Source organism: Eumetopias jubatus, unplaced genomic scaffold, assembly GCF_037043125.1.
Source record: "Eumetopias jubatus isolate StellerSeaLion01/CBP00866 unplaced genomic scaffold, mEumJub1_p1.0 scaffold_12, whole genome shotgun sequence".
Lineage (NCBI taxonomy): Eukaryota > Metazoa > Chordata > Mammalia > Carnivora > Otariidae > Eumetopias > Eumetopias jubatus.
The window spans coordinates 112356851-112367616 of record NW_028274818.1 but is presented as its reverse complement, the minus strand read 5'-3'; positions in this window follow the sequence as shown (position 1 = coordinate 112367616).

The following is a 10766-nucleotide window of genomic DNA, read 5'->3' as shown; positions in this document are numbered from 1 at the left end:
AAAAAAAAAAAAAAAACCCATGCCCATGCCCATTTACAGTCAATTCCAATTACCAACCACAGCCATAGGCAACTACTACTCTACTTTCTATTTGCCATTAAAAAAATTTACAAAAATAGAATCATATAATATATGTTCATGTCTGGATTCTTTCACTGAGTTTTATCCATGTTGCAGTATTTTGGGGACCAAATAATACCAACTATATGAATTTATTACAATTTCAAAAATCCATTCACCAGTTGATTGATACTTGTTGTTTGGGTTATTTTTACTTTTTGGCCTTTTAAAATGCTATGAACATTTCTGTCAAGTATACGTGGATATTTTGTATATGTGTACCAGTATTTGTATTGTTTGTATTATATGTATTATAGGTGTTCTATTTCCAGAATAAGACAGGATTCAGCACCAATTCTATCTCAATTTTAACATTTATCGATGAGAAAGCTGAGAAACAGTATTCACCTAAACTAAATAAAGAAAAGTGGAAGGAATTTTATAACAGCAGCATCACTTGATTTTTTTGAACCAAGAGATGAAAACATGTACACAACTTCACCTCTGATGGGAATTGCAGGTCATAAAGTAAGTCTACATATAACTTTTTAAGAAACAGTCAAACTGATTACCAAAATATGGCTGCGTCATTTAACATTGTACCAGTAATACATGACGGTTTGAATTTCTCCACATCCTTGTCCACACTTGTTAGTATCTATCTTTTTTTATTACAGATATTCTAGTGGGTAAATAATGACATATTGTGTTCCTTATTTCCATTTTTCTAAAGACCAATTACATTGAACATATTTTCATATGCTTTCTGGCCATTTGTATATCTTTGGACAAATGTCTATTCAAATCCTTTGCCCATTTTTAAATTATATTACATATCTGTTTAGTTATTAAGTTATAATAGTTCTTTATATATTCTAAATACAACTCAGATATAATAATTTGCAAATAACTTATCATAGTCTGTGGGTTTTATTTTCAATTTCTTTTCTTTTAAGATTTTATTTATTTATTTGACAGAGAGAGAGAGAATGAGAGCAGGAACACAAGCAGGGGGAGTCGGAGAGGGAGCAGCAGGCTTCCCGCCGAGTAGGGAGCCCAATGTGGGGCTTGATCCCAGGACCCTGGGATCATGACCTGAGCTGAAGGCAGACGCTTAATGACTGAGCCACCCAGGCATCCCTTATTTTTAATTTTTTGATGGTGTCTTTTGAAGAGCAAAAGGTTTTAATTTTGATGATGTACAATTTACCAATTTTTCTTTTATTGCCTATATTTTGGGGGTGGTAACTAAGAAATCATTGCTTCCCCAAGTTTATGAAGATTTACTCATGTTTTCTTCTAAGGGTTTTGTAGTTTTAGTTCTTACAGTTAAGTCTTTGATCCATTTTGTGTTAATTTTTTACTATGGTATGACATAAGGTTCCAAATTCACCTTTTTTGGATGAATTTGCAATTGTTCTATTTGTTGAAAAGAATATTTCTTTCCCATCAGTTTTTCTTGGCAATTTTGTTGAAAACCAGTTCACTGTAAATGGGCTTATTTATGGGTTCTTAATTCTGTTCCTCTTTTCAATTCTATCCTACGTAGGTTTGTCCTATGCTAGTACCAAACTGAATTGATTACTGAAGCTCTGTAGTAAATTTTGATATCATAAAGTGTGGGGGGAGCTAAGATGGTGGCATAGTGGGAAGACCCTAGGCTTACCTCATCCCTCAAACACAGCTAGATAACTATCAAATCTATTTGATAGTTAAAAATCTATTCTTCTGAATAGCCAAGAAATTGACCTGTGGACTGACAAACTGCACAACTAGAGGGAAAGAAGAGGCCACATTCAGGAAGGTAGGAAGTGTGGAGATGGGCTTTAGGGGAGAAATGAATCATGGGTGCTGCAGAGGGGAGGGGGCCGAGGTTGAAGAAACAGGAAAGACAGAGTGGAGCACACAGGGATATGCACAAGGGGAACACTTCCTCAAAGCCATTGGCTGGGTAAACAAGAGGGGCTGATTTTCGTGAGTTTTTGCAACCAGTGGGGCTCAAAAACTGGAGTTTTAGAGGTCCACAGGCTTGGCTAGGATAGAGTCCTGACAGCACTCCCCTACTCCAGGAGAGAAGGCATGTAAGCAATCCTGGGTTGGATGGCACAATCTGAGCATCACCAAAGGCTCATGGAGAGAGACTGTTCACTCTTCTTAGAGTCCATCTGTGAGAAGTGACATTTGCAGAGTTGCCTCTCAGGTGACGAATGATCCAGTGGACACCATCTCCCTCCCCCACCCCTCAGCATAGGCACAGAGATACCTGCGGAGGGTGGCTAACCCAAATACTGGAGCTTTAGCCTGCTTTGCTCCAAAGCCAAAACATAGCAGCAGAGTATAAACAGCACATACCAGACACGCTCCTTGGAGCACCAGGCCCTGAACACTATATGGCCTCCCCTTTTTAAGGCCATTACTCTCAGGAACAGGAGACATAACAGGCTTTTCTAAAGCACAGAGGAAGACAGAGACCTAGACAAAATGTCAAGACAGAGGAATTAATTCCAAAAGAAAGAATAAGATCACAGCCAGAGATCTAATGGAAACAGATATAAGTAATACGCCTGATGGAGAACTTAAAGCAACAATCATAAAGATATCCACTGGACTTGAGAAAAGCTGGAAAGGCCCTTACCACAGAGATAAAGGAGCTAAAAAAAATTAGACAGAAATTAAAAATGCAATAACTGAAATTTGAAACCAACTGGATATAATGACCTAAAGGATGGAAGAAGCAGAGGAACACATAAGTGAAATAGAAGATAGAATTATGGAAAATAATGAAGCTGAACAAAAGACAGAAAGAAAAGCTATGGATCACAAGAGCAGACTTAGAGAACTCAGTGACCATATCAAATGTAGTAACATTTGTATCATAGTAGTCCCAGAAGAATAAGAGAGACAAAAGGGAGCTGAAGGTTTATTTGAGGAAGTAATAGCCGAAAACTTACCTTAATCAGGGGATGGAAATAGAGATCCAAATCCACAAGGCACAGAGAACTCCCATCAATATCAAGAAAAGCAGGCCAACATTAAGACACTGTAGTTAAACTTGCAAAATATAGTGATAAAGAAAAAAAGTCCTAAAAGCAGCAAGACATTTCCCTACCTTGCAAGGAAAACCCATAATCTACTGGCAGATCTCTCAACAGAAACCCGACAAGCCAGAGGGAGTGACATGATATATTCAACCTGCTGCCTGGGAAAAATATGCAGCCAGGAATACTCTATCCAGCAAGGCTATCATTCAGAACAGAAGAAGAAATAAAGAGTCTCCCAGACAAACAAAAACTGAAGCAGTTCGTGACCACTAAACCAGCCCTGCAAAAAAATATTAAAAGGGACACTTTGAGTGGGAAGGAAAGACCAAAAGTGACAAAGACTAGAAAGGAACAGAGAAAATCTCCAAAAACAATGACAAAACAAGTAATAAAATGGCACTAAATGTATATCAATCAATAATTACTCTAAATGTAAATGGTTAAATGCTCCAATCAAAAGACATAGGGTGTCAGAATGGATAAAAAACAAGACCCACCTATATGCTGCCTGTAAGACTCATTTTAGACCTAAAGACATATGCAGATTTAAAAAAAAATACTGATTCAAAGGGATAGATGCACCCTGTTTATAGCAGCATTATCAACAATAGCCAAATTATGGAAAGAGCCCAAATGTACATCAACTGATGGATAGATAAAGAAGATATATAGAGAGATATATAGATGATAAATAAATAGATAGATAGATGATAGATATATTTATATAATGGGATATTACACAGCCACCAGAAAGAATGAAATCTGGCCATTTGCAACAATGTGGATAGAACCAGAGAGCATTATGCTAAGCAAAATATGTCAGGCAGTAAAGACAAATACTATATGATTTCATATGTGGAATTTAAGAAACAAAACAGATGAACCTATGGGGAAAAAAAGAGAGAGAGAGAGGCAAACCAGGAAACAGACTCCTCTATAAGGAACAAACCGAGGGTTCCTGGAGCAGAAGTGGGCAGGGGGATGGGTAAAATGGGTGATGGTTATGGAGGGTACTTGTAGTGATGAGCTCTGGGTGTTGTATGAAAGTGATGAATCACTGTATGTTAACCAATGGAAATTCAAATAAAAACTCAAAACACAAAAGAAACAAAACAAACAAAAAAAATGTCCTTCCCCTTTGTTCTTTTTCAAGATTGTTTTGGCTATTCTGGCTCCCTTGCATTTCCATATGAGTTTAGGATTAGCTTGCCGATTTCTGCAAAATAGTTGTCTGGGATTTTCTTAGGGATTATGCTCCATCTATAGATCAATTTGGGGAATATTGCCACTATAACAATATTAAATCTGTCTGCGAGTATGGAATGTCTTTCCGTTCATTTAGGTCTTCTATAAACACTGTCAGCAATGTTTTGTAGTTTTTGGTGTACAAGTCTTGCACTTATTTTGTTAAATTTATTCCCAAGTGTTTTGTTCTTGATGGTATTCTCATGACATTCTTAATTTCATTTTTGAAGCGTTCATTGCTAGTGTTTAGAAATACTATCAATTTTTGTATGTTGATCCTTTATCCTGCAACTTTGATGTACTTAGTAGCTTTGTAGTAAATTCTACGGTTTTCTATATATAATGACCTTGTATTTAGAAATTTCAAGTTTTTAAACACTTTTAACTTTTATGGCTATTGCAAAATTTTAAAATTAGATTTAAATTTATGTACCTATGATGCAAAGAAGTTTGATAGGTGATCAAGAAAAGACTTTCCAGAATAAAGAAATATTATATTGGGATAAGTTTTCACGAAGAACTATGGAAATACAGGTTTAGGAAGAAAAGGAAGGATGCAAAATTTTGTATTAAAGAAAAGCTTGTTCATGTAGTTATAAAAATTGATGAAGGATATCAAATTGCCTGGTATTTAGGTTCACACTGGCTACATTTAGAAGGGTTATGTAGCAGTTTTATTTTAAAACTCTCAATTTACTATCGAACAATTTGCATATTTTGCAACTATTTAAATCATCAAAATTTTTAGGTATGGTCTATCTAAAAATGAGGGAAAAGGTACAGTCACATGTTTCCAGAATTCTTTTAGGGAGTATACGAGCAAAATAATTTAAACCCTTGTATTAACGTGTACCTTCCTAACAGGTGTTTCTCTTTGGGATGACTGTTACCTTTCTCCGAGTGGGGGAAATTCCCAAATGGCCCCTAACTTAAAAGCCTCACCCAGTGATCCCACAACAGTCCTCATCATTAACTAATTTTGACTGAGGTCAGTACTTCATGTAGAATTAAGTCACTGCCATCCCTCAACAAGTCACTTAGGTAGGCGTAAGTGCTCAGGGCACCCTATGTATAGTTTTCTACAGGCAAGTCTATTGAAGAGTATAAAGTGTCATCTATAGCATTTTAGTCATTTTAAAGAAGTTTTGGAGCAAGGTCAGGCATGTTCACTTTGATCCTCCCTTTTTAGCCCCACAATCATAAATGGTATCAGCGCAGTTGCTCTTTATCCTGAGGAGTCAGGAATGTAACATGGGCAGTACTGCTGCGCGCACACACACAGACACACGCACACACACACCTGGAGACTTTTACCATCGGCGGCAACCGTCTTAGAATACATGAGTAACAGAGCCTGGCTTCCAGGAGAGTTGGGAGAATCAGCCCTGGTGCTCGCACGTGCACTGTGTCCAGGGTGCTCCCTCCAGCCGCGCCCGCTCTCGCGGCCCACCGCTCTTTCCCAGCCCCTCCGGCGGCCTTGGTCCGCGGTGGGGACAAAGACACCGCGCAAGCGCGGGCGCTGACGACGCGCGCGAAGGCCGGGGCTGGGCGTCCGCGCGGAGCGGCCGCGTCACGGGATTCTCTGGGAGCCCTCCGCCCGCGTCCTCCAGGATCCGGAGCTGGCTGACGTCTCCTCACACACCATCTAGAAGGTCAGCGTGGGAAGGCCTGAGGCGGGGCCGCGGAGGGTAAGCCACCCGAGTGGGCGTCACGCGAAAGCCGGCCTGCGGCTCCCCGCCGCGAGAGCGAGGGCTTGGAACGCTCTGTGAGGCCCAGCGTCAGGGCGCGCGCGCGTGCGAGGCGCTGAGAACCTCGGGGCCGGCCTCGGCCCAGCGCTTCGTGGAGGCGCGGCGTCTGAGGGAGCAGGTCGCTGGTGTGCGGCCGCCGGCAGCCAGGCGGGGAACTCTCCAAGGGGCGCCCAAGCGCCCGAGGCCTGGAAGGCACAGGTGGGGCGGCGGCCGGCGGGGAAGGACGCGCGCGTCGCGGGAGCGCCTGGCGGGGCGGGGGGAGGGGCAGGGCCGAGACGGCCGGAGCCCTCCTCCGAGGGTCAGACGTGACACTTTCGTTGAAGGAAGCCATTGCGAGAGGACAGTTTGAGAAGTTGTTCTCCCAGCCCCCGTTGTATATTTACGGAACCTAACCTTCGAGCTCCGCGCCCCCTACGCCCTTCACTCCATTTACTGGCTGACGCTGCCCCCCCCCACCCCTTTGATCGTGCGCTTGGCACCTTCCTGTCCGCCCTTCTTGCTGCCTCGTGCGCGCTGTTTACTTGGCTTCGGAAAATGGCTGTGGTTTTGCGCCCTTACAGCTTCCTGAAAGTTCGGAGTCTTTACAAAATGTCGGCAACCAATAGCGATTGTGTTGGGAACGGAGAGCGCACGGATTTTGCTCTTTCGAATACGTTTGTTCATGTTCCTGAGGGATCCAGCACCGCAGAGGCTCTCTCCGACCTCCTTTCTATGTCTGGAAAAAGTTTCTCTTGGAACGTGCACTGTTCCGGGACGCGGCCTTATTGCGTTACGGTGGGGCTGGCCCATTTTCCCACGAACTGAAGAATCGTTTTACTCCTTCACTTAGGGATCCTCGAAATTTACTTTATTGCCTTGTAATTTAGTGGATTTGCGTTCAAGATTGTTGCTGCTTCTGAAATACTGGTTTAAATATTTAAGAGTTCAACAAGTTTTCTTTGAAATGTCCAGAGGCAAAACCAAGAAAAAGGAATGTAAGAATGTCCCCAGTTAGGAAGGGAGCTATTTTTTTTATTGCTCTCCTTTTTGCAATAACAGACCCCATTTGGTGACTTTATAGGAAACCGGTTGGAAACAGGAAGGTTTTACGCTGGTTCTTTCTCACCGTGGGCTTTCTGAAAGGTCGTTTGTGTAGTTCCCCTGACAAGAATGGGTGGGACGCTATTGCAGGGGTTGCATACCGGTATTTGGAGAAGTTCCGTCTTCTTTTTTTGTAAAGGGCCAGGCAGGCAGGCATTAGAGCACCTTTTGTACTAGAGACTACTTGTGATGTTGACCTTACCTTGATAGTTACTGCTTTAAGGTTTATGGGATTGAACTAAGATGTCAGCTGTTTGATTCAGAATTTTACCTTTGCTCCTGAGATTTACTTTTAAAGCTTACACGTATGCACATCCACTCATAGTTGTGTCTGAAACAAACAGGTTTTACTTCTTTTATTAGAACGTGTCGAAAAATAAATGCGCTCTTTGTATCTGGAACCAGAAATTGGGTTCTGATTTAAGAGGATTATACTGGTGTGGGTACTGTTTTATTTAATACTATAGATTGACCTTCCAAAACTTCCTGTTCTCAACTTTAAAAATGAAAGGATGTGAGGGGCGCCTGAGTGGCACAGTTGGTTAAGCTGCTGACTCTTGGTTTCCGCTCAGGTCCTGAGATAGAGCCCAGCCTCCCGCTCCATGCCCAGCTGGAGTCAGCTTAGGACTCTGTCTCCCTCTCCCTGTGCCCCTCCCCACCTTCAATAAATAAAATCAATCTTTATTTTTTTCTTTCTTAAAGACTTTACTTGAGAGAAAGAGAGAGAGAGGGCAGAAGTTGGGAGAGAGGGGAGAGGGAGAAGCAAGCTCCCCGCTGAGCAGAGAGCCTGATGCTTGTCCATCCCAGGACCCCAGGATCATGACCTGAGCTGAAGGCAGACGCTCAACTGACTGAGCGACTCAGGTGCCTCTTGATCTTTAAAAGAAATTTTAAAAACAAAAATTAAGATATGTGGAATCATGTAATAAGGGTTTTTGTCTTTTCAAGCCACTTGATAAGGTCTTAACTGTAATTAGGGATATGACAGGTATTATTCATATTTTTTGTTTTGTTTTTTAAAGTACTATTTTGCAGTTCTTACCCTGTGAAGTGCATTTTCTCAGTGACTGCTGAGAATATATCAAATCCTGGAATAAATCCCAAATTAATAATACAGAAATTTAGTACAGACTTTTACTTTCTGTGCAGAAATTCCCAACTACATTTCACCTCATTTCCAGGTGTTTTTCTCCTGCTAAACTTTTTCTGTCTCCCAAGATGGAGATGCCAGCAAGAAATGCTATTCAGCAACTGACCCATGGAATTACACCACGATCACCACTTCCCAGCACTGCCCCCACACACTTTTCTTTTCAGTAGGTAGCCCATTTCCTCCAGTGACACATTATTTCAGGAAATCTTTCAGCACACTATGTAACATAAGCTTTGAAATATGGGTATATACAAGATCAGGTGTTGAACACCTTTTCACGTGCCATTTAAAGATCCTCTTTTGTGAAGTACCGTCATGTTTTTTTCTCATTAACAGGAATAAGAGGTTATGCCTTTTTAATCTTGCTAGAGTTATTTTAATGGAGTTTTGGGAGGGAATAGGGCTAACTGTATGTGAATAACCTGCCACCTTTAAGTAGAATTGGGTAACTTTAAAGCTTCGTCCAGATAATTTTTTCTCATTTCTGTCCTCTCCAATGATTCAACCTCATTTTTTTTTAAGATTTGTTTATTTATTTGAGAGAGAGTGTGGGCATGAGCAGGAGGGGCAGAGGGAGAGGGAGAGATAATCCAAAGCAGACTCCTTGCTCAGCACAGAGCTTCACTCAGGGCTTAATTTCACGACCCTGAGATCAAGACCTGAGCTGAAATCAAGCGTCGGATGGTTAAGTGAGAGAGCCACCCAGGCACCCTTCAGTCCCAACTCGGGGCTCGATCCCAGGACCCCCGGGACCATGACCTGAACCAAAGGCAGACACTTAACGACCGAGCCAGCCAGGCACCTCAGTGTCCTCCTCTCTTTGAATTCTAGCATATTTCAGAGCTGCTGTTGTCCTTCGGTCTTCAGTCATTTGAGTGGTGGGTAAACAGGCCCAGAGGGTGAAGGAACTTTCTATTGTTGTAAAGCACGTGGCAGAGCAGAGCTCCTCAGACCCTGCAGTGCCACACTCCATCGCTCTGGAGCATGTGTGTCTCATCTCGCTTGGAGCTCAGGAGTCCCCCCGGGGCACAGGCTCTTGTTAGTAGGGACTCAGCCTCTAGCTGCAGCAAGCTCCCCAACACTGGACAGTGGTGAACAGCACAGGCCCTGACTCTCTCTGTGGGTTGGACACAGTTGGTGGTGGTCGGGTGGCTGAAAGGCTGGAGGGTCCCTTCAGCCGGAAGGACCAGGTCAGGCCCCGTGGCACAACGGCCTGGCGGGTCTGTGCGGGGGACGTCACAGGTCTGTGCCAGTAGAGGTCCCAGGCCAGCAGGCCACAGTGGTCTGTGTTTGTTTCAGTGTTGGGTGGATGTCCCTCTCGCTGGGGAGAGAAGTCTGAGGAGGACACGTCTGCTTTCTGGTTCCCTCTCTCCAGTGAGAGACCTCGTCCCAGAGGAGAGGCCGCCATGCTGCATCTGTGCCCCAGGTGGGCGTAGGACAAGTGTGAAAGCTCTCAAGGAGGTAACTCGGTGTTGTGTTCAGCAGGTCTGAACTGTGGGTTGGCTGGCCCTTCAGAGAGCCCTCCTGAGGTCACACGGCGAGCCTGCTGTCTGCCGACTCTCCAGGCACTTGGATTCCGTGTAATTAGGACGCTCCATGCCATGCAATCTCTTTTCTTGTCTTGCCCAGCCTTGGTTACTTGATGTGGCATCATGGAGAAGTCTGGGTCTTTTAAGTATAACTCAGTGAACAAATGCAGAGGGTTTCTGTGGACGCTGAGTTTCAGGAGCCAGGGGCGATGTCAGTGTTGGCACCTCGGTGCCTGCCGCCCCACATGGCCTGTGGGGCCTTGAAGCCATGGCCAGGATTCAGAGACCCCCACACTTCTCAGTATCGTAAGAGATAATAGCAGTGATTTGTTCTCCCATGTTTACAAACGAGGTTATGCCGTAACTGTGTGTGCGCATAGCATGGCGGGGGGGTGTGTGGAAGACAGGCCCCAGCTGGACCTCTGCCCACAAGGGAGGTGCACGAGGCATTCCCAAGTCTAGTTGTAGCCAAGTCCTCGTCACGTACCTGTGGTTTGACCTTGCACGAGATTCTCCTCCTTTCCTGGCTTTGTGGGCTTATCTGGTCAGTGAGAAGGGCGCACATGGTGTTCTGTCAGGATTGCATCACATCCATCATGCCTGACTTCCCAAACATTGTTAACAAATGCAAAAGCCGTAGATGTGAACAGCGTACCTTCACTACTTACAGCCGTGTGAAACCGTACATACAGATACGTATGCGGAGCTAGATAATTATGTAGAACTTGATGATTTTGTGGGCCATGCAAGAAGGGAAAGGTCTACCTGTAGGATTACTTCCTCTATGATGACGATTTCGAGAGGAGAGTGTTAGCGTAGGAACATGAGAGGACTGTGTATTGGTGGGGCTGTCACAGCAGAAGTGGTGTTCTTGTGAAGGATCCTGGGGTGGCAGTCGCATCGAGCCATG